The sequence below is a fragment of the Mustela nigripes genome, chromosome 10 (assembly GCF_022355385.1).
Source record: "Mustela nigripes isolate SB6536 chromosome 10, MUSNIG.SB6536, whole genome shotgun sequence".
Taxonomy (NCBI): domain Eukaryota; kingdom Metazoa; phylum Chordata; class Mammalia; order Carnivora; family Mustelidae; genus Mustela; species Mustela nigripes.
The window spans coordinates 47,089,069-47,113,385 of NC_081566.1; the positions used below are offsets into that span (position 1 = coordinate 47,089,069).

The 24,317-nt window shown below is 40.4% G+C and overlaps 1 long non-coding RNA gene across 3 annotated transcripts in view; it reads left to right on the forward strand.

Moving 5' to 3' along the window:
• The window catches only part of LOC132026188 (uncharacterized), a 105,494-nt gene that overhangs the window by 47,799 nt on the left and 33,378 nt on the right, over positions 1-24,317 (forward strand). The window contains exon 3 of one of the 3 annotated variants that reach the window (XR_009406819.1): positions 18,439-19,165. The exons of the other annotated variants lie outside the window; for them this stretch is intronic. This is a non-coding gene — a long non-coding RNA (uncharacterized LOC132026188). Of the gene's footprint in view, positions 1-18,438; positions 19,166-24,317 lie in introns of those variants that run through there. 3 annotated transcript variants of the gene reach the window in all.

A 24,317-nucleotide genomic window follows, 5' to 3' on the forward strand; every position in this document is an offset into this window, starting at 1 on the left:
TTTTTTAAAAAAGATTTTACTTGGGGCGCCTGGGTGGCTCAGTGGGTTAAAGCCTCTGCCTTCGGCTCAGGTCATGATCCCAGGGTGCTGGGATCAAGCCCCACATCGGGCCCTCTGCTCAGCAGGGAGCCTGCTTCCCTTCCTCTCTCTCTGCCTGCCTCTCTGCCTGCTTGTGATCTCTGTCTGCCAAATAAATAAATAAAATCTAAAAAAAAACCAAAAAAAAGATTTTATTTATTTATTTGATAGAGACAGCAAGAGAGGGAACACAAGCAGGGGAGTGGGAGAGAGAGAAGCAGGCTTCCCACTGAGCAGGAAGCCCAATGCATAACTCGATCTCTGAACCCTGGGATCATGACCTGAGCTGAAAGCAGATGCTTAATGTCTGAGGCACCCAGGGGCCCCCGTACATGGATTTTAAGATTGCACGTGGGGTCGGTACTCCTAGCCCCTGTGTTATTAAAGGGTCAACTATTTATAAAATGAATGTGTAAATTCAACAATCATATCAAATACTCTGCATCAGCTGGCACACTCCAGGGGCAATGCACACATACCGTGTCCAGGAGAAGGTATAGACTGTAGGCCTCAGACTCGGTCATAACCACTTCTGTCATTATGTAGTTTCAGCATGTTACTTACCCTCACCAACGCTTAATCACTGCTTCCACAGAATGACAGGCCTGAACTACTTTACAAGTTTCCCTCAAACTCTTAAAAAAACACTGATTTGATGACTTTTGGGTTTTTTGGTGGTTGTTTTTTTATAACTGCCTGTGATTCCAAATTACGTGTGTTAAAATACTCTGCATTCTAACATTTATTGAGTGTCCATGGTGTAAAGGCTTAGATGTGTTAAGAGTGTCCTCTAAATAAAATTTTCTATTGGACACTTTAGAAAACAAACAGAGGAAACCTGTCTTATAAGAGCAGCTCTGGACTGCACTCGTGTTTTTTTTTTGTATTACAAACTACATCATATATACCTACAAAATCATTGTGCCTTGCCTTATGTGACCTTGGCCACTATAAAAGTCTTTCATTGGGTACAATTCTGATTTTATCTATCTCCTGGGCTTCTCTGTTCTTGTCCTTTTAAGGTCCGGCTCTGGCCTGTTATAGCACTTCTGGGCCCCAGCCCAAAGCCTTCTTGAGGTGTAAACATTGTATTCCCATATAAGAGGGATGAGACCGAATCTTAGCAGGCAGCACTGCTGTGGAAACATCTATTAGGTCCAGGCGATCTGCACTTTCGGAAAATTGCTGAATTATACAAAATTACAGAATGACACATTCCTTATAGCCTGGCGGAGAGAAGCCTGGCCTGCCTAGCTTTGCAAAGAGGAGTATAAATTCCAGTCTATCCCCTTGACCTTAATTAATCCTTAAACAAGCTTATAGGATGAGCAACGTAAGGCCCAGAAAGGTCATTAGAGTAAAAAATCTAGTAAGGGGCAGGGGTGGGGATGAAGGAGTGAAGACTCCTCAGGCACACCAGGATCACTCGCATTTCTGTCTGGCAGTGGGACGTGGGCAGGCTGGGGAAGGTTCCGGTATCTGGTGGCCTTTTGGGACTCGTCGAATCCAGCACGCGACCATGGGGCGCTGGGTGGGCGTGGGAGGCAGAAAGAACTACAGAGACGGCTCAGAAGGGAAAGGACCAGAGCTCGGCAAGGAGACGAAGGCAGGGGACGCATGGAAGGACTGCACGTTAAAATCTGCCGGGCAGAAACGGGAGTGATCCCGGTGTGCCTGAGGAGTCTTCGCTCCTGAACCTATAAATAGGAAAAAAATGTTTCCCCCCAAACTACCAATATTAAACTAGCATTTCCTGCTGGCTAACAGGTTCTTTTAATGACATTTCAGGCCTACTCAGAACGTTTCCCGTCAGTTTTAGAATTAACAAAATCTTATTTCAACTATTGTCTGGGCCAGCTGTGTGCGAAAACCAGGGCCACCCTCCAGGTCCTCATTCTCACACGGGCTCGGGCTGGGAGCTTAATAGTCTCCAGCTGTCATCTTGAAATTCTTAACAATGTTGTCTTTGGACTCATGCTTTGTAAGTGAAGTCTGATGAGGAGTAGAGCAGGCACTGGGGCTTGGAGCCTTGCCCTATGTGGAGATCTCCTGCTCCTTCCCTGGGACAGGTTCATCAAGTGACAGGTTCACTTCTCCATCCCTTAGAGTCCCAGGCCCCATGCACACACTCCCCTTCCTACCTCCACCTGGTGACTGCTGCTGCCCTCTGTTCCCAGTGGGGACCTTGTGGAGCCGGCATCCCCACGGTCTCCGCATGGGCACAGCTAGGGTGCACCCTGCCTTGGGTTAGCAGCACCACATTGTGTCAGGTGTCCCGACACTATAGCTGGAGGGAGTCCCTCACCATCCCTCATCCAGGGGCATAGTGCATCCTAGCGCTGAGGTTGCAACATCCTTGGGGATCTAGCAGCTTGTGGGAAGGGGAATTGGGGAGCTGTACGGTACAAGTCCAGCATGCCCCCCCTTCGGGGCCCCTGAAGCCTGCGAGGGTTCACATGTGGCCTGGGCATTCTTGTGCCTGAGGGAGAGTGACATTGGAAAAGAATAAAAAACCTCACTGACAGGGGCGCCTGGGTGGCTCAGTGGGTTAAAGCCTCTGCTTTTGGCTCAGGTCATGATCCCAGGGTCCTGGGTTCGAGCCCCGCATGGGGCTCTCTTCTCAGCAGGAAGTCTGCTCTTCTTCCTCTGTCTTTGCCTGCCTCTCTGCCTACTTGTGATCTCTGTCAGATAGATTAAAAAAAAAAAAAAAATTAAAAAAAAAAAAACCAAACAAACCTCACTGACAGGTTGAGAGGCCATGAATGGAAGGAAAAAGCTTTAAATTTGAGCATCTTCAAGGATGAATTTTCTTGTTTCTAGGATGAGGAGCCTCATGTTTTCATTTTGCACAGGGCCCTGAAGATTATGTAACCAGTACTGATTACTATGTTTTAATCATCTTAACCTCAAACAAACTCCAATCTCCTGTTCAACTCAGGGTGCTTCTGCCAGCGCCCCCTGCCCTCTCCCAAGCTTGCTTCTGCAGTGTTGGGGTGAAGAAGGGCCAGGTGCATCTGGTGGACGTGGTGGGACAGCCACATGTCACTGATGGTGAGGTTTTTGTCTGCTTTCCGTTTCACGCAGTCGTCCCCCCTTTATCCATGGTTTCGCTTGGCCGTGTTTCCCTTACCCAGGGTCAACTTGCAGTCCAGAAGCTGGTGATCCTCCTTCTGACGTATGGTCCGAAAGTCAAGAAGCAACCTAACACTATGTCACGTGCCTACGTCATTCACCTCACTTCGTCTCATCACATAAGCATTGTACCATATCACATTGTCCCAAGAAGAAGGGTGAATAGAGTACCAATATTTTGAGAGAGAGAGACCACATTCACTGAACTTTTATCACAGCTTATTGTTATAATTGTTGTATTATATTATTAGTTGCTGTTGTTAATCTCTTCCTGCGCCTAATTTATAAATTAAAATTTATCTTATATAAGTATGTGTAGGAAAAAACATAGTATATAGTGGGTTTGGTACTCTCTACAGTTTCAGGCATCCACTGGGCATCTTGGAACATATCCCCATGGACAGATAAGGAGAAACCACTTGCAACTGCTTTTGCAATTTGTCCTCTTGGTGTGGGAAGGCAGAGGCCCCTTCCCATCCTGCTGATAAGGGACCCAATCTCAAGGAGCTTTTCTAAGTAGTAGTAATAGTCTTTTTCGGGACCTGGTTACCACATTTGTGGATGTTTAGTTGGTAGTTACACGAAACATTCATTTGAAACAGGCAGCACTCTGTTGACCAACCAAGGCTGGAGTCTTTGTCGTCCTAACTCTGGAGCCTGAAGGCATCAGCAAGTACTACCTCACGTACTTCTGGGAGGGTACTTGGCTCCCCTCTGCCATAGTAATTCTCCCCTGTGCTTTAATAGCCCTGGGGCAGACTGGTCATTCTGGTGGCTCAGAGGACATCCCACTGGGATGGGGACAAAGTACCATTGCCACCAACTCTTGGTTACACAAAAACTTCAAAAACAAGTCTCTTGAATTTAGAGCACAGTTTTTGAGACAGAAACCAGTCAGAAAGGATGTTAATGGAAGAGAATGGCCTCAGTCTTTCAAACACTGCATACCTAGCCACCTCCACCCACAAAACAGCCCTGCTTTGGGGGCATGGAGTTCCCTCTTTTATCTCCTGTGAGTAAAGGCTGGCCAACCAGCTCATCCCCTCTTGTACCTGGGGCCAGAACTTAATTTTTACTATCTCTGCTTTCAACAAAACACTAATTTCTCTTCAATCCCTGCAATCATTGATAATCTCCTAGAGCAGGAAAAGATCTTCATTAGCAGACCTCACAAAATCCTGTTATCCACATAAAAACATATCATTTTGCAGACCCAGCAATGAATATACATGTCAACATCATTAATAAATATTTACTTGTTAACCTGTAATGTGCATAACCTTTAGGGAGATTCTGTATAGGGTATAGTCCTTATCCTCAAGGACTTTTAAGTAAGTTGGAAAAAAGGGACAAAAAGATAAAGATATCAGGAACAGTGCATGAGAATATCTGTTAAGAGGGTGGTATAGACAACAAGAGCTGTATAAAGTGAGAAAGAGGAGAGATTTCTGTGGCAAGGAGTGTTGGAATGACGCAGAACGTGGAGAACATAGAACACATCAGGTGACGTGTGCCCAGGATTTAGAGAAGCTGTAAGAAGGAAGTGCTTTTCAGATAGGGGGAAGAAATAAAGAATGGAGTTCAGATTGTCCGTAGTGTTGAGGAACATTTCACACTGTACAGAATCTTTGTCCCCCTTTTCTGTTAAAAACTCCCAGCCCCTTGCCACAGGTTTCGTCTTGCCCTGGGAGCCATTCCTGCTGCAGATGATGGGTGGGGACAGTGATTGCCATTATTCAGTTTAGACAGCTATGGTGATGGGAGGGGTTCTGTTGGACCCTTCAGCCTGGCCTTTGGCATTCCTCCAAGTGTGTAAGGGAAAAGGGTGGTTTGTCTTCCCCATCAGCACCCACAGCCCTTTGCAGACACAGGGATGCTCTGACACACTGACCCAAAGATCAGTCTTACTCCTTGGATACAGTGCAACCCAGCATATAGCCCAGGCCAGCTTGGAGGGTCAGGCAGAACTGCATCCTCCACAGGTAGTTGCCTAAAATAAATAACTCCAATCATTGTGTCCCTGTTGATCCACAGCAGGAATCCAGATACTTGGTCAGGAAATAAAATCATTTCCTCAAGTCAAAATCTCTGTCTTAGGTTGGGCTCCCTAGAGGCAGAGGTTGAGCCAGGAACTGTGATTCCTGTGCTCTGTTGAGGGCTAGCTCTTCAGAGAAGAAACCTCTCAGAGACTGAGTAAGCAGGGCAGAAGAGGGATGGAGCTGGGTAAAAATAGAATCCAAAGTGAAGTCTAGTCTTGGCCCCATCCAGGGGTGCAGTGGGATAGTGGGGCTTGGGTCGTGGAGTGTGAAATTGCTCTGGGGAGTGGTCCTTCTTAGAGGTAAGGGGGCTTTATCTTTGTAGTTTTTGTTAGATGGGGGATGCAGGCTCTGTAGGGGGAGAGAACAGGTCAAGCTCCTAGGCTTGGCTCTGCTCAGCAGAGGGCTTGGAGGAGGGGAGAAAGTGGGAGCCACAGGAAACCAACACCCTCAGCAGGGATAATGGATGAATAAGCCCAGCAAAGTAGATCTGAGCAGAACTGGTGGGCATCCCACAGCATCTACTACAGTATCCATACAGGGACTTATTATTCTGTACATTTCAATGTAATTCTTCATCCTATTCCACCTCCCTGGGTCCAGATTTAGTCCCAAAGCTCACCTAACACAAGAAACCAGGGCCCCTTCCAAAGCCTTCTATGGGTAGAGACGCAAAGACAAGGTCAAAGCTTTGACATTTCTTTTTCTTTCCTTCCTGATGGCTTTTCTAGGCTAGTCAGGATGTCCCAACATCATTCTCTGTAACCCCAGCAAGGCAATTACGGTTCTTTAGTACAAAACAGCCCTAGGGGTCAGGAATTAGAACAGGGTGTGTGTAAGGTTTCCTCTTTTCCAGTTATACAAGGAAGAAACATTGGCTTTGAAGTTGCAATATCTATGATTTATGGTATTTTGAAAATTGATTCATATTGAATCATTTTTATATTATCAGAACTGTATACTTCCTCATTAAGTGGAAAAACAAACCAGAGACAAATACGCTTTAGACTCTCAGATTCCCTTACTGTAATTGAACCATGAAGCTTTTAAATTTGAATGTAACAAGAAATGGAATGATACAGTTTCAAATTCTTATCAATTCTGATGAGGATGAAGGAAGTGGTGACTTTTGTAGAGTGGGTGGAAATAAGAATGTTAAGAATGAATTTTTCCAGATAAAGAAAAAAATAACATCATATTAAAAAAATTTTCAGGAAAACATTTTACTCCAGATTGACTTGAATTTTTTGGTGTAATCCACTTTTAGAATTTTATACACTGACTTAGAAAATGGGGGCCATCGGAAGCAAATAGTTTGTAACCTAGTTTTTAAATTATTAATGAATATTTTCATTTATACAAATATATATATTTTTCCCAAAACACATTTTTAAGTAGATAGTCTTCCGCCTTATGAATGTGTCACAGTGTTTTTAATTAATCCTGTACTGAACATTTATTCCTAAGGCGGTGATTATTTTTTCAGTGACTTTAGTCGATGGAATAAACTTTTATTTTTAAATTTTAATTTTTTAAAATTCCAGCATAGTTAATGTACAGTTAATATACTAGTCGCAGGTGTACAATATAGTGATTCAGCAGTTTTATACATAATTCAGTGCTCATCAAGGTAAGTGCACTTTTAATCCCTTTCACCTATTTCACCCATTCTCCCATTTACCTTTCCCCTCTGGTAACCACTAGTTTGTTCTCTATAGCTAAGAGGCTCTTTGTGTTTGTCGGGGTTTTTTTTTTTTCTCTGTTCATCTGTTTTGTTTCTTAAATTCCACATATGAGTGAAATCATATGGAATTTGACTTTCTCTGACTGACTTATTTCTCTTAACACTATACCTTCTAGATCCATCCACATTGTTGTAAATGGCAAGAGTTCATTCTTCTTTATGGATGAGTAATATTCCATTGTCTGTGTAATATCATATATATATGTTATATATGATAACACACACACACACACACACACACACACACACACACACCACCTCTTCTTTATCCATTTATCTACTGACACTTGGGCTGGTTCCATAATTTGGCTCTTGTATATAATATTTCTATAAACATTGAACTTGAATTAGTGTTTTCCTATTCTTTGTGTATTTACCGAGTCATGGAATTACTGGGCCATAGGGTAGTTCTGTTTTTAATTTTTTGAGGAAACTTCATACTGTTTTCCACAGTGGCTGTACCAGTTTGGATTCCCCTCATGAGAATTCCTTTTTCTCCACCTCTTCGCCAACACTTGTGGTTTTTTGTGTTTTCTATTTTAAACATTCTTACCGGTGTGAGGTGATACCTCATTGTAGCTTTGATTTGCATTTCTCTGATAATGAGTGATCCTGAGGATTTTTCACATGTCTGTTTGCCATCTGTGTGTCTTCTTTGGAGAAATGTCTATACATGTCTTCCGCAGGACAGTAACATTTTGACTTAAATTATGCATACATAGTGCCAAACAAAGTATCAGGAATAAATAGGCTGATTCCTATTGTTTGTTACAAGATTTCCTTTGTCAGTGAATGAAATTGGTAAAAGCACATTTGCATTTCAGAACAACAAATTTACTAAGTGGGTATGTTCTTGATGAAATGCCTCGAGTGATGGAGACCCGTGTTATTTAAAAGTACAATTTTATTTTAAAATTATCCAACAAACATGTGCTTCCATAAGCAGAATTTTCCATTCCAAGACTTCTGAGGCAAAGGAAATTGGCATAATCCTTATTTCTATAGTAAAATTAAAATAATGCCACAATAAAGTCATTATACTAAGCCTTAGTGATTCCTAGAAAATGATTTTTCATTAGGAAAAAACTCACCAAATGACATTTAATCAGTAGCTTTTTTGGTAAGTCATTCATTAACATGAAAATTTGAGAAATACCACTTGGTTTAAAAGTCAGTGCAATGGCCATTTTAATCGCCAGACTGTAGAAAGAGCACAGATGCCCTTCAGCAGAGGAATGGATAGAGAAGATATGGTCCATATCTACAATGTAGTATTATGCCTCCATCAGATAGGATGAAAATCCAACTTTTGTGTCAACATGGATGGGAATGGAGAGATTATGCTGAGTGAAATAAGTCAAGCAGAGAGAGTTAATTATCATATGGTTTCACTTACTTGTGGGACATAAGGAATAACACGGAAGATATTGGGAGAAGGAGAGGAGAAGGGAGTTGGAAATCAGAGGGGAGAGACAAACCATGAGAGACTGTGGACTCTGAGAAACATTGAGGGTTTTGGAGGGGAGGAGGTGGGGGGTTGGGTGAGCCTGGTAGTGAGTATTATGGAAGGCACGTATTGCATGGAGCACTGGGTGCGGTGCATAAACAATGAATCTTGGAACATTGAAAAAAAAAAAAAAAGTGCAAATACCACCCAGGCCTTTGGATATTCTAGGGTCTGAGATGTGCCCCCTGCTCTGGTAGTCCAGTGGGGTGTCTTACAAGTTCTTGCTTATACAATGAGTAGTGTGTCCCTGCACAATCTCTATGGTCCCTTCTGTTCTAAGAACAGAAAGATGCAGAAATTCATACATAGGTAAGCCCGGTGCCAGATGTATTATATTCCTATGATCTTGAACTTTTCAGAACACCTACACACATGCAGGTGCCTACACACACTTAATTTAAAATAAACTATCAAAGACTTTGATTCCAAACTCAGCTATACGACTAACATGCTTAGAGTTTATCTTTGTGCGTGCTAATTTCTACATCTATAAAATAAGGGGTTAAACTAGACCAGAATGAAATTCATAGACTTTTACTACTGGAAGTTACTCTGTGGAATCAATGCAAACCCTGCACTTTCGAATAAGAAACTATACTAGACTTGTCCAGTGGGGACAAAGAGTAGGGCCACCACTCAAGTTCATTTATTACTTTTATTTTTTTTTTAGAGAGAAGGGAGGGGCAGAGGGAGAGAGACGATCTTTTTTATTTTTTAAGATTTTATTTATTCATTTAAATGATGGGGGGGAGAGAGAGAGAGAGGGAGAGGGAGAGAGAGACAGTGAGAGAAGGAACACAAGCAGGGGGAGTCGGAGAGGGAGAAACAGGCTTCCTGCTGAGCAGGGAGCCCCCTGCAGGGCTTGATCCCAGGACCCTGGGATCACGACCTGAGCCAAAGGCAGACGCTTAATGACTGAGCCACCCAGGCGCCCTGAGAGAGATGATCTTAAGCAGGCTCCACAGCCATCATGGAGCTCGAAGCAGCGCTTGATCTCAGCACCTCAAGATCATGACTGGTGTCAAAAGCAAGAATCAGGGGCTTCACTGACTGAGCTACGCGGGCGCCCTGCTCAAGTTCATTTAATACTCAGATTATATGTGCTTTTATCTGATACTCTCTACAGCTATTTTGCTCTAAAACTTATGAATTTACGATCAGCCATGGGAGAGTTTACACTATGAACGTTATGACTCGAATCCCGCAAATCTATCACGTGTTTATGGTCACTCACAATCGGCAATTAGTTAACCAGCTTTGAGTGCTCTTTGGACAGGAGAAGCTTGTTTGGGCCTTTACCCTGGCAGAATAAATTTAAACCACCATCCATCTTTCTTGAGTTCTATCTGCTTGCTCTCAGGCTCAATCCTGTGGCTAAAAGCAAGGCCAAAAATAGTAACACAAAAAAATACATACAAAGAAGTGGTAACAAGGCGGGGGGAAGCAGATGATGTGAGAGCAGCCTGTGCTGTTTATTAGATTCAAATCTTAAAATATGAACAGAGATAATCTTGTGGACACAGTTTTATTTTGAAATAAAATACTTCATATGATTTCAAACATCCTTGGGGCTAGTGTTCATTCAGCTTTGCAACAGGTTACTTTATAGATGACATAGTGTATCAACAGACTTGCCTGCAACTTTGACCCATGTTAGGATAATATTTGCTCCTCTGGAAGCTGAAGCTTCCATCTAGTCTTGTAGGCAGTGGGTACAGCCTTCTTCAGAGGCTGCATGGCAGGAGGCCAGAGAGGATTCTCGGATCCCAGTCATTTGCTCTGCTCTCGATGTTGTTGGGTGGATTAGGCGTTACTATCAGCCAGAACCAACAGTACAAGGGAGAAAGGAGGGGTGGGGACGTGAGAAACAGCAGCCTGCCGAGAACTAGAGGTTGCTGGGTCGGGCAGAAATTCACTCAGAGTTCTGCCCCAGGCGAGGGGGTGAAGCTTTCTTTTCCCTTTGTTTCTTCATCACAGACTGGGCATTTCTAGCAGAGTTCCTGGACAAGTTTATTCAAAGACTGAAAAAGTAGGATTACCCACTCTCATGTTGTACTGATGAAGCTGGAGTGTGATTTTTCCTCCCATTCATTCAACGATGGGAAGGGTCCCTGTAGCTACCAGAAGATTCTTGGAGGAAGTGGACCACCTTTCAGCTCCTTATATCATGTGGCAACATGGCACGGAGGAGAGGGCAGTAAACTTCCCATAGACAGTGTCAGATAGTATTTTGACCTTTGCAGGCCATTCAGTCTCTGCTGAAACTATACAGCTCTACTGTTGAAATCGGAAAGCAACCTGACCACAAATAAATGACAGTGCGCCTGGGTTCCAACAATGTTTCGTTTACAACAGGAGGGGTGGGATGAATTTGTAGTTTGCCGAGCCCTGCCAGAGAACACAAGCCCATTTCACATCTGTTATGGATGGAGGTGGTGCTGTTTCCTCCTAGTTACTCAGATAGAAATCTTGGGATTATCTTAAGTGACATTTTCTTCTTTATTTTTCATATGTAATCATTTATCATAATACATAATTCTGAATTCATTTGAATAATTATTCATAATTTGAATGCACAAATATGAAATTATTTACATAATTCATATGTAAACATTTATTAAGTATTATTGATTTTAGCTTCTTAATCTCTTTTTTTGTCATCTTCTCCAAGGCCTTTTGGATCAACCTATCTAAAAGCATGCTCAAGCGTTTTATTCCCGTCTCATCACACTGTGTACTTCTGGAAGGGCTCAGGTTACAGCCTGAAATTGCCTCATTTATTTGTTTACTTATTTATTATTTATCTCCCATACTGAAATGGAAACTTCCGGAAACAGGGACTTTGTCTCTCTCCTATCCTGTTGTAGAATGGTGCCTGAGGCAGGTGCTCAGGAAATACTTATTAGAAGAGAAAGGATCTGAACCAGTCCCTCTGCCTTTAATTTCCTACATTATTCATTTCATCTTTCACATGAAATCTAGAGTTATTGAGTCAGTTGAGGCCCTACGGGAAAAAGATGACATGCTTAAAAATAGGATAAAAAAGAAGGGCTAAACAGAGAGACTGTTGATAAAAATGTGTGCCCATGAGGGAAATGAAGAGGAGTTGTGGGGCTGTTAATTGTCCACAAGTCTGAAGTGACAAGTCAGGGAATTGTTACAAAAGCCTGAAAAGAGTGTCCTATAGAGACACCTACTGTCTTAGTCAGCTTCAGCTGCCAGAACAAAATACGATAGCCTGGGTGATTTAAAAAAGAGAAACTTATTTTTCTCACAGTTCCAGAGGCTGGGAAGTCTTGAGATAAACGTGTCAGCCAATTTTGTTTCTGGTAAAATCTCTCTTCCTGGCTTGCAGATGCTTCCTTCTTACTGTGTTCTGACATGGAGAGGCAAGACAGAGATGGAGAGTGAGCGCTCACGAGAGAACAGGTTCTCTGACATCTCTTCTTCTAAGAACACGAATCCTATCGATCAGGACTCTACCCTTATGACATCATTTAACCTCAATTACTTCCTTACTCCAGATACAGTAGGAGCTTCAACATACAAATTTGGGGAGTGGGGACGCAATTCAATCTCTAGCACTCTCCATGGCAGGAACTGTGTCCTTCGGTCATGAGAGGCAACTAGCCAGAGACAACTCCCAGAATGGGAGCAGAAGAATACATGCCCTCCCCACCCTCACTCTCATCCTTTTGTCAAATCTCCTGTGAGGATCATGCAAGAACCAAACTGCAGCCTAGAAGGCAAAGGAGGCACAAGGTGTAACCCATTGGGAACAGCCTCTTGGGTCTGCAGTGGTAAATAGAACATCTTGTACCATCAGTCCTTTGACCCCTTAGCATCCTTTTCTATTTGTGGGAAAAGGTTTTGTCTCCTTGTGTTCACAGGGAACACAAGAAATCTCATCTGCTACTGAATCATCATGGGGTGATGTCAATTCAGTCTACTTGTGTCCAGAACTAAACCACTAGTAACTTCTGGGTTTCTTCATATAAGGCAGCAGGGGAGAAAAGGCAAAAGAAATAAAAAGGAACACAAACAGGAGTTGTTACAGTCCCTACATCTGGACCTGGACGCAGCATCGATGGGTAACCAGAGCTTCCTTCTTCTGCCACATGTTGCATTACCAGTTCTCCTTTCTCTCTGCCAGTACTGTGGCTAGACAGAAGTTCTCTCTTGGTAAGATTATCCAAACTGCATTCTTCTAAGATCCTCGGATGGTTAAGCAAATCAATCCTAGACTTATTTTGAGGGTCTGTTTCCCGGAGTAATTTTTGGTTCTATTAATATATGTAGCAGGAAACATATGATAACTCAAATGAGAGAATTCAAGAACTTAATAAAGGGGTCTACGCACAAAGGTATGGTGAGGTATGGGCAAGACCCAAGCCTTGGTTTTGGCTTTCCCTAAGCCACTAGCAGGAGGAGGATTTCTTTAGGTCTAGGCTCAAGAGGGAGGGACTCTTTCCCGTAATCAAGAACGAGAGGGTCTTGTGGAGAACACATTCTCAGAGGAACCCTTGTTTGGGGTGGAGAGGCAGAGCCATCGTGAAGTTAACCCGAAGAGGGAAGACGGGGCAAGTACACTTACTATGCTCTCCTCTCTGATACTGTTGGGAGTCCTCACGGATCAAACCACATAGAAGTGAGAAATCAGGAAAACCTGTTGATGTGGTCCAAACATCGGGGCTTCCTGGGGCAGAGAAATAGGTAGAGGAAAGTGAGAAGGGACCCTGAAGGGCAAATAAAAGATCTCTGGCATCATTATATTCTTGAAACACAAGCCAAGTGATTCTTAAAATCTCACCTTCAATGGCTTCTGATTGTCTACACCACAAAATCCAAAGTCTTACTGTGATACCTAAATCCTCTCCCAGTCTCTCCTCGTCACAGTTTCTCCACCTTGGCTTTCCTGTCTTTCCCAATCCACACTCCTCTTTGTACTATGTAGTTTCCATTTGCTCTCCTTTGTACTCACACCTGAATGTGCTTCTCCATCTGCTCGTAAAACTCGACTTAAAATTCTGTCTTTCTGGGAAGCTGTCAAGTACACATTCATCTGAAGTTCCTTCTCTTCTCCCCCTGTACGTATTCCAGGTGTATTATCCTTTTCGTGAGTGTAACTTACCGTATTGATGAATTACATTCCTTACTCCAAATACAGTCAGGGCATCCACACCCAAACTGCTTCGACTGTGTCATTTTCTTCTCATAGGAATCCAGCAATATGACTATTTGTATTCCTCTTGATAAAAAAAGAATCCGAGTGCCAGAGAGATCTATCCATAAACATCTTATCCACCGATGAAATTAGCATAACTAATGGTTGAACATTTGGACGTGGTGAGCCTCCTGATGTGGTGCCATGTGAGGTACAGATCATCTCCCATGGATTTTTGCCAAAATGTGTAGAGGGAGACGTAACAGCTATAACAGCAGCCAAATAAAATGTGTAATCTTTGATGGGATCCTTGTTTGCCCAAAGTCATGAAGCATGTAGCAGCTGAGTCACAAGTCAAGCTTATCTTTGTCCGAGATTGTAGAGATGTAGTCCATGTCCCAGGCATACCCCGTAATCTCTTGGCACTTTCTGTTCTCATCTCTACCAGCTCTTCTGTGTCAAAGGCTTCTGCCTTCCAGCATCTGAGACTCTCTGCCTCAACTGAAGCCAGTTTTTTTTTTTTTTTTTTTTGGCCCATGCCTGGGGCAGTCCTGAAAGGATTTGAGAGTTAATGGCCCTGGGAGTAACCCTTAGCAAATAAAAGAGAGAGTTTGAAGAATAAATGCTTCAGTTTCCTCTTTAGGGTAAAATAAACCTCTGAAAATAGGTCTCCAACCATTTCCCAGAGGTGGCCACTGGAGTTTATGCCCCAGTTACAGAAATCATCTTCTCTTTAATGCGGGCTATGCGGACTACTTCCCTCCTCATTGCATTTCCCTACTGCACTGGCAGAGCTTCCTGGAATCACTTTCCAAATTACACCACTAACACTCAACATTCTTTTTCCTGGGATCCATTTCTGGAGGAACCCAGCTTAAAACAGGTGTCGAAACTTGCTCTTTCCATTAGACGATGGGGTCACCTTGCTTCATTCTGTCTTGTGATACTGTTCGTGAGAGGATCCAGGGAAAATTCATAGAATGGGATTGGGTTTTTGCAGCCATGCAAACCTAGAGCTTCCCCCTGGGCTTTTCCACTTGCTCATTGCTTGGCGTTAGGCAAGTAAACCCTTTGAGTCTTAGAATTCTGATTGATGAAATGGGTTATTAATAGAGTTCCTCTACTGATACACTTTCAACTTATGAACTGTCATAGGTATAATAACTCTTGCTCCTCTTGGCTGTTGTTTCTGATACCTATGCACGTTCATAAAACTAGGTAAAACTAGGTAAGAACAGAAATAACTCACCACAAGACATCAGGGATGGCTTGAATAACGTGATTTTGTACTTCTGCCTCTAGAACGCGATGCACTGGTGAGTCAATGAGTCTCGGAGCCTCTGGGCCGTAGAGATAGTGTGAGGATGACAAATCATGGTGTGAAGAACACAGCCTCCTGCCTGACCAAGGAGGTGCCCAGGAAATAAGAGCCTTTGTGGTTACAAGTCTGTGTCCAGATTTTAAGTTCTTAGGTGACAGGAACAGTGTTTTCTTCATCTCCAATCTTTCCTTGTAATAGTTCTGCGCAAGTGAATGAGGCAAATTTTATACTCTGCAACTTTCTTTTCATAATGTATTTGCATTATTCATAATATATCAGACGAATCAAGTAACCAGCAGCAAATTGTACTGGGAGCCCACTTGCCAAATGTAATCGTATTCATTTTTCATAATGAATTGTAGCAATTTTCTTCTTTCATTTCTCTCATTATCACATCATTGGGATTGTTTTAATTTATCCAGTTCTTTCCATACTGTCATTCAGGGAGTTTTCCTTTCCTGACTCTAGCCTTTAGAGCTCATCTTTTTTTTTTTTTAAGATTATATTTATTTTTTGTGGGGGGTAGAGAGAGAGAGCGAGCACGAGTAGCAGGGAGGCTTGGAGGGAGAGGGAGAAGAAGGCTCCCCTTTGAGCAGGGAGACCGACTCAGGGGCTCAATCTCAGGACCCTGGGATCATGACCTGAGCCAAAGGCAGATGCTTAACTGATTGCACCACCCAGGAGCCCCTGGATCTCAACTTTAAACAATCAACTTGGTCTTTGTCTCCTTAACCCACTGAAATGATTTCCAGAGTTTGAAATGTCTTGTTTTCTTTTTTGCTTTTCATATTACTGATTTCAACTCCAGTAAGCATAGTAGGTATAACAGCTAATAACATGGTACATACTAATAACATGTTAAAACTATACTTTAATAATATTACCTAATGGCTGTCAACTATTTAGCATTTTTTCCTTTTCTTCAACAAATTTTGATTGTCAAGTCTCTTTTCTTATTCTTAAACTGGCTCATTTTATTATTTTGCTCCTTTCATCAGGTGAATTAGCTATATAAATACAATGCCCTCTTACATTGTGGCTTTATGTCTAGACTGGCATTGCCCAATAGAAATTTCTATGATAGAGGAAATATTCTATATCTGGGCTTCCAGTACGGTAGCCACCAGTCATGTATGGCTAATGACCACTTGAAATGGGGCTAATGTGTCAATGGAATTGAAATTCCAATTTGATTTACTTTTAATTTAGATAGTCACCTATGACTACTACATTGGATAACATTGATCTAGATTTTGAAAGAATTCACATGACAGAAATATTTTTCACAATTGTCTGTTTTAGTTTTTCTTCAGAAACTTATATAATCTGGCCTAGACAGTTGTGAACAAAAAATTGGTATCCACAAAAAAATGTATTCCAAAATTATTGATTTTAAAATACTATAAAATACTTGAAAAGTTAAGGAAAGAAATGTGGTTGATGAGATTATCCTTGTTTTCCTGATTAACATACTAATAATTGGCTTGACCACTCAGTAATCTGCTACTGTGCATAAAGTAGGGGAAGAATACGATACCACTCACAAGAATAATTTTTAGATGAGGAGAATTTTACCCAGAAGCCACTGAGTTATTCAACTTGCCCCTACACAGATGTAATTGTAAAATAGGTTAAATCTTTGAATTATTTCTTGCCTCTTTTTCCTTCCTCCTCTTTGGAGTCTCCTGTCCGGTAAGGTGTCCAATGCCATCATTTTTCTCCAGCTGATCATATTGCTCTGTCCCACTGCACCCTCTTCCACTGAGGAACATTACTCTAGTCAACTCATTTGTATTACAATGTTAATAATTGGGAACATTGTCTCCCCACAGAGAGCTTCCACTGTGGAGGGATATGGAACTGCAGTTCAGATGGCAGTGAAGTGGCTCCAGGTTTTTCATCCTAGTTCAGTGACCTTCAGTTTTATAGCTCATTGACCTTGTTTTGAGCAAGTCATTTTGCCTCTGTAGGTCCTTGATTCCTCAGCTATAATATGGGAATAAAAATAGTCCCTACTCCAGGGGGTTAATGTGAATATTAAATAAAATACCATATGCAAAGTGCTTAGCCTAGCACCATAATTATTGAATAAATGTTACTGTTACAAATTAACTTATTTTTTAGGAAAAAGTTACTTACTCTCAGATGACTCTCTAATGATGAAATTGCAGCAGTAAGTAGACAGCTTGGGGAGAGATTTCAAATACTTAATATATATATTTGTTGAACGAATGAATTGATGAAGAATTCATAGCTTCATGTAACCAACAAGTGACCTGTTCTCAACGTGTTCCAGGTGACCTGCTGAATCAATAGAAACAGTGTTTAAATGCCATTTTGACTAAATTTGGCTTTGTCGGCTCAGAGAGATTTGCTATTCAAAATGAGCATAAATTGTCGAAGACAAGTATCATTTGGCAGGGTGGGATTTTCTACTTTCGTTATACCTTGTTTGAATTTTTTATAAGCATGGATTGTTTTTAGGAAAAGAAAAAGAAATTATATATAGTTATCTTAATAAAATATTTATTATAATAAAATTATAATAAAATAATAAAATCAAGTAACTTGCATTAGTATCACAATATTTATGTGGAACTTCATGATATAATTCCTGATTGAAGAAAAATTTGTGGTATTTAGCAGTTTTGCCTAAAAAGTCTGATAGGTTTTTTAGCATTTATATTTTCTTTATAGTCAGCAATGTAAAAAAAAGTCAGAGTCATTTGAAACTGATATTACAGGATCTCCACAAACACACAGAGATACACACACACACACACACACACACACACACACACACACTTATATAGAAGACCTGCTACAGGATATCCTTATTAGAACGAGGTAACATACTTACTGAATTTTCTGGTGATCCAAAGCTTTGATGTCACTGTGTATTCCTAATATAGCTATATTTTTCTCAGCGAGAGAAAGAGAAAGAAGAAAGAAAAAAAAATTAAAAAGGCTGTCTTTCCTCAAAGCCAGTAGCTATTGCATATTTTCCCCAGTCCTTGTGGAGGATAGTGGTAAAGAATTTCATAATTTCCTTTAAGAACTGACATTTGTATTTAGAAATGTTTTGCAATTAGTGGGATATGATATATAAATAGATGAATCAGTTTAATAAACATGCTACGGCTCTTATTTTTCCAGCTACAGCTCCTCGATAAAACCTAACAACAACAAAAAAAGGGGAAAATGATTTTTTTATTATATGCTTAAATCAAAGGAATCATTCATTACTGGTTTGGATACATTTGCAAAACCTACGTGATGTCCCCCTGGTGAAGTCCTGTGAAACATGACCTCCGCGTATTGCTAAAGTTGTACAGAACGTCTAAATAAAACATTACTATCTCTAATTCGCTTGCCAAAATAATGAATCATAGTAGGTTGCTGTCGGTAAGCTAGCAGCCAGTGACGTGTGTTCCTTTTGCTTTTCTTTAACATTAGAGCGGCTGGCTGGAGTTTTTATCACCAAAACCAAACTGCTGGGAGCATTCTGATGCCTGGGACTGTTCCTGCCTCACCCTGCTGATCTTAAAAAGACTATGATGGGACCTTATCAGTGATTCCGCTAAACTGGTCCAAATCATGAGTATCACATATATACTCCCCCGTTTCTCTTCTTCCTTCAACCTTCACTATAACCCCACTTCCTTTCTCTGACATGTCACTGTGGAGTTGGCAGGGGGATTAATTGGAAAGTTGACAAATATAATACAATAAATAGGGAATATTCAAACTTTGAAACAAATGACCTCTGCTGGCTGAGCAGTTTTTTATTTATACAATGATGATGTTAATACTTATACAGAATTTGTGAGCACTGAAATGAAATACTTAAAGCATTTAAAAATACTATTGAAGGGGCACCTGGGTGGCTTAGTCATTAAGCATCTGCCTTCAGCTGAGGTCATGATCTGGGAGTCCTGGGATCAAGATCCCTCATGGACTCCCTGCTCAGCAGGAAGCCTGCTTCTCCCTCTCCCTACTTGTGTTCCCTCTCTCATTGTGTCTCTCTCTGTCAAATCATTCAATCAATCAATCTTAAAAAAATAAAAATAAATAAAAATACCATTGAAAATTGTAAACTAGTACATATTCACTGTAGAATTTGTTTAATTACAAAAAAGTAGAAAAAATAAAATAAAAATGATGCATTATTCAAATACCTAGAGATGGCCACATTTTTCTTTTTTTTAAATGAAAAATACTTAGAGAATTTTGTATCCTCATTTTTTCATTTTATCTTATAGTGGGTCACTTATCTTAAGTTACTAAATAACAAAGTTCATTTTTATTTTTTATTTTATTTTTTAAAAGAGTTTATTTATTTATTTGTCAGAGAGAGAAACAGAGTGCGCACAAGCAGGGGGAGCAGCAGGCAGAGGGAGAAGCAGACTTCCCGCTGAGCAGGAAGCCCAGTGAGGGGCTTGATCCCAGGACCACCTGAGCCAAAGGCAGATGCCCAACTGACTGAACCACCCAGGTGTCCCAAAGTTCATTTTTAAACTTCCAGGTTCATGTGGCATTGCTATTCCTCAATCTTCAATTCTGAGACTATATAAGACTAATGTGTTACAAAGGAAACTCGAAGAAGCGATTTCCTTGGTTATTTTGTGGGTGACAGTGTGATTCCTGCATGGATTGCCTCCGTGCCATTCCTCCAAACCATCTAGTTTGTTGAGTTGGGAAGGGCGTTCCCTTTTCAAGTCAGTATCAGATTGAAAAGTACAGCACTTACCATCAAATAATAGTGGATACGGGCAAACACTGGAAAAAAAAATACATTCACAGTTTAGGTGGAGAAACATCTTCAAACTTCATTTTACGTCCCATAAGCATTTAACCAAGCAGAGCGGGCAGCGTGGGTTTTGTCAACAGCAGCTCTTAAAGAAGCTGGGGCTATTTTTGTAGAAACTTTGCAACAGATGAAAGAACTTTTTTTGGTCTGTGAGCTATTATTAGCAAGACCAGGAAATTAGAAAATTAGCAGAGTGGTCATGTATAAGCTATGGGGATTTAGGGTTAGAATAAGACATTTGGGGGATTCTCAAGCCAATTGGTGTAGAAAGATAGAGTAGTTCTATACAATTTACATGAATTTCCAGAAATTTCTTTTACCTACTACTATGATAAAAGAAGCAAAGTTGATGGTCTGTGGAAGAGAAACTGTTTTGGTTGTGCCTGCTGATACAAACAGAAATGTCCCTAAAGAGACACTTGGTCCTGTGGAGTCCCAATGCCATACAGTTGTCTGGGATCCCCCTTTTCACCGGCAATAGAGCATTTCTTGCAGCCTATATTTAAACTTGGCACCTGTTGGGGGTACCCCTGGTGTGGCCTCAGAATCAATGGTGCAGCTATTAATTTCTACGACTTGCTTTAGTTACTAGGAGCTGCTGCCAGACAGGGGAGGCGGAGCACCATATGGACAACAGAAGTATCAGAACACAGGGAATTACTCAAATATTTCAGAGAGATCTGGAGTAACAGGTTGTGGCACGATTTATTTCTTCAATTTGGGCCTGTAAGCAGGACTATAAGAACACCTCATGAAATGAAACATTGATCATTTATTTATTCAGTTTCTCACCTGAGTTCCCACTATATGACAGAGTCTTTCCATTTTCTGGAAATTGTGGTGAAGAAGATAGATGAGGTTCTTGCTTTCCCAGTTTAGGAGTATACTACACTATATAATCAAACTTCTGTATTTTTCATTGTTATTTTAAATCTAGAAGTTGTAAGTGGAAAAGTGTAAACCTTGAGTGTTCATATAGCATATTTAGCAGAGGAGAAAGACGGTAAGTATATTAGTAAGCAAATAAGAAAACGTTGGACCATGATAAGCGCAATCTAGAAAAATTAAAATGGGACTATAAATAATAGGAAGTCACTAGGTGGCTATTTTACGCTGGTCGGGGGAGGGGCAGGTCAGGGATAGCCTGAGGAGGTGGCATTTAAACCGAGATCCTAATGACTAGAAGGAAGGAGCCAAGTATAGATGGAGGAGGAGTGTGGGGGTTAATATAGGTAGAAGCAGCAATTAATGACAAGGTCCTAAGCTCTAGTGGCAGGCAGGGTGTCAGATTGCCAAGGGTTTTTTTGTAGCTCAAGGTAAGGAGTTTGGGTCTATTCTAAACAGCATTAAATGTCTTTAAATAGGGGTGTACTATGACAGGCCTAATTGAATTCCAGTGGCACAATTTACTCAATGTGTGATTGGGGTCAGTCTTATTCATGTGCTCAACACTTCCTGAGTGCTTGTCAGGCCTGGTGTTTGATTCTGAGGTTACCCAGATCCATCAGACATAGTCTTGACCCTGGATGAGTTCCCAGTCTTGTGGGTAGCTTCATCTTTTTGAACTTTTTTCCTACTCTGGAACAGAGGAATAATAATCTTCAGATTGTTTAGGGGATTAAACATGATGTTTGACAAAGATATTAATAAAGGGTCTGAAACATTATAGCTGCTCATTATAGCTTCTTATTGTTACTGATTTCCATTAGGTTATATAAAAGTTTTTTAAAGGAGATAAAATATAAAAATATAATTATTTAGCTGAATTTCTTACTAAAGAATGGGATCAATCCCATTCTTTAGTGAGAAATATATGTGTTTCTTATAAGAAATATGAATGAAATATATGTAATATATATAATAAATATAAATATATATTAATATATATTTAATATGGAAAATATACATAATATATAATGATACATAATAATTCATATATATATTCATATAAGAAATATATATGTGGATCTAGTTATTTTCAAATAATCTGTGATGGTTCCTTTTACCAACACTGCAGTCTAAATTATTGTAGTATTATAGTAAGTCTTGAAATCAGGTAGTATTGGTTCTCCAAATCTGTCCTCTTTTTTGGCTATTCTAAATTTTTTGTTTTTCTTCATAAATTTTATAATCAATTTGTTGTTTTCCATAAAAAATTCCTGCTGGGGCCATCAAAAGAAATGAAATCTTGCCATTTGCGACGACGTGGATGGAACTAGAGGGTATTATGCTTAGCGAAATAAGTCAATCAGAGAAAGACAAATATCATATGATCTTTCTGATATGAGGAAGTTGAGAGGCAATGTGGGGGTGTAGGGAAAGGATAAATGAAACAAGATGGGATCAGGAGGGAGACAGACCATAAGAGACTCTTAATCTCACAAAACAAACTGAAGGGAGCTGGGGGAAGAGTGGTTGGAAGAGGATGGTGGGGTGATGGACCTTGGGGAGGGAATATGCTATGGTGAGTGCTGTGAAGTGTGTAAACCTGGCGATTCACAGACCTGTACCCCTGGGGCTAATAATACATTATATGTTTATAAAAAAATAAAAAAAATTCCTGCTGGGATTTTTATTGAGATTTCACTGAATGTATGGAGTGTAGAAATATGATTTTTTAATCTTAAAAGTACGGAATTCTCCAATTCATGACACAACATATTTCTCCATTTATTTATGTCTTTGACTCTAAAAAAGGAAAGGGGATGGAAGAAATTTGCTCTGAACTATGTCTTTGCCTAACTTAGGTACTGTTGTAATATATTAAAAAGCAGAACTTGTGACCATTTTTTTCATTAAGCATTTTATGTGCTATCTAGTGCTCCTAAATGTAGTTTTGTTTTGTTTTTGTTTTTTGTATTCTTTAAACATTTTTGGATAAAAAAGTTCAATTGTAAATTTTTAATGAAATAAGTTAACATCAAATCATTGTATATCATTTTTGACAATTCAAAAAAAAATGACCACCTCTACCCATTATCTCAGGTAATCCGACTAAATTAACTAATAGTAGTCCTGGGCTTATGAATGATTTACTTTTAAAATAAAGTCATGTTTGTTGAACTTTGTCCATAATAATAGAAATGTCAATTAAAACTTCTGAGGTTAAGTGTTCATCTAACAGATTGGCAAAGATCAGAAAGTTAAGTAATAATGTATTAAACTTCTTTCGGTTATTCTCGTCTCTGTGGGGTGAAGAGTCACTGGGCCAAGGGGTTGTGCCCACCCAGGTCCTTCTCCTGTTCTAGATCACATTCCAAGGACCTAGGATCATAGGGAGTCCTCAAGATAGCAGGGTACAGTGAAAGGGTTTTGAGCATCAGAAAATGGGAAGCACTTGCTGGAGTGATCTATAAGATCTCTGTCAGCTCCATGACTCTAAATCAAGGATTTATGGACCACTTTCTCAGTAGAAAAGTCCCCTGACTTTTAAAATTGTACATTAGTCCTCTGAGTCTCTAAGAAAGTAGAGATTCAAAAATGAATGTCACTCTTTCTTAGTTCAAACACAGCTATCTACAGAAGACGTAGAAATGTTAGGCTTATCTTGGTCCAAACACATCTTTTCTGGAACATCTTGTTGCTTTAAGAAGTTCCAGTGGCATTGTCACCAGGTTGTGAAATGTACCCAGTGATCACTGTCCTGTTGCGGAGGGCTGATAAGGAACACTCACAGGGAACTCAGAATCATCGCACCTCACCTGTTTACAAGATAATGGGCTCTTGGTAAATCATTTAGAATAGTGCCTGGGAATCAATCGATAGTTTTAGTAGTTTTTGATGGATTGTTGATTGAGTTGAGTGATAATTGGGAAATTTAAGATATATACTTTATTTAAATAAAAAGATTTTATTTATTTATTTGACAGAGAGAGACACAATGAGAGAGGGAACACAAGCAGGGTGAGTGGGAGAGGGAGAAGCAGCCTTCTCGCTGAGCAGAGAGCCCGATGGGAGCCCGATACAGGGCTCGATCCCAGGACCCCAGGATCATGACCTGAGCCAAAGGTAGATGCTTAACCATTGAGCCACCCAGGCACTCCTAAGATATATATTTTAATGTAATGCAGGTGTCTTTGAGGAGGGCATGCTTAAAAATCTCTGGGGCAAGAGGACCCCATTTACAAGATATTTGGTTTTAGTGAAGTGATCTATGAAGAATATTAAGAGACTACAACTAGATTTTTCTTTTTGACACTTACTACCTGGTTGACTTAATTAATGTAATAAAAAATCAGAGTAATATCAATGTTTATTCTTTTCCATTCTATAAACTATGATCTGATGAATAGATCCCTGCAGAGACCCTACTCCCCGTCTATTACTTTGCTCAGAACAATGGGAAGGAATAAAATAAACCTGAAGTTGCATAATGTTCACAACATTTATAAAATAAAAAATACATCTAAAAGAAAGTCATATTTAATTATAATAGTTACTTAAACAAAAAACAACAAAATAGGCAATCACTACTTAAATATGAGCCAGATTGTTTTCACAACAATGAAGACCCAATTAAAACAGC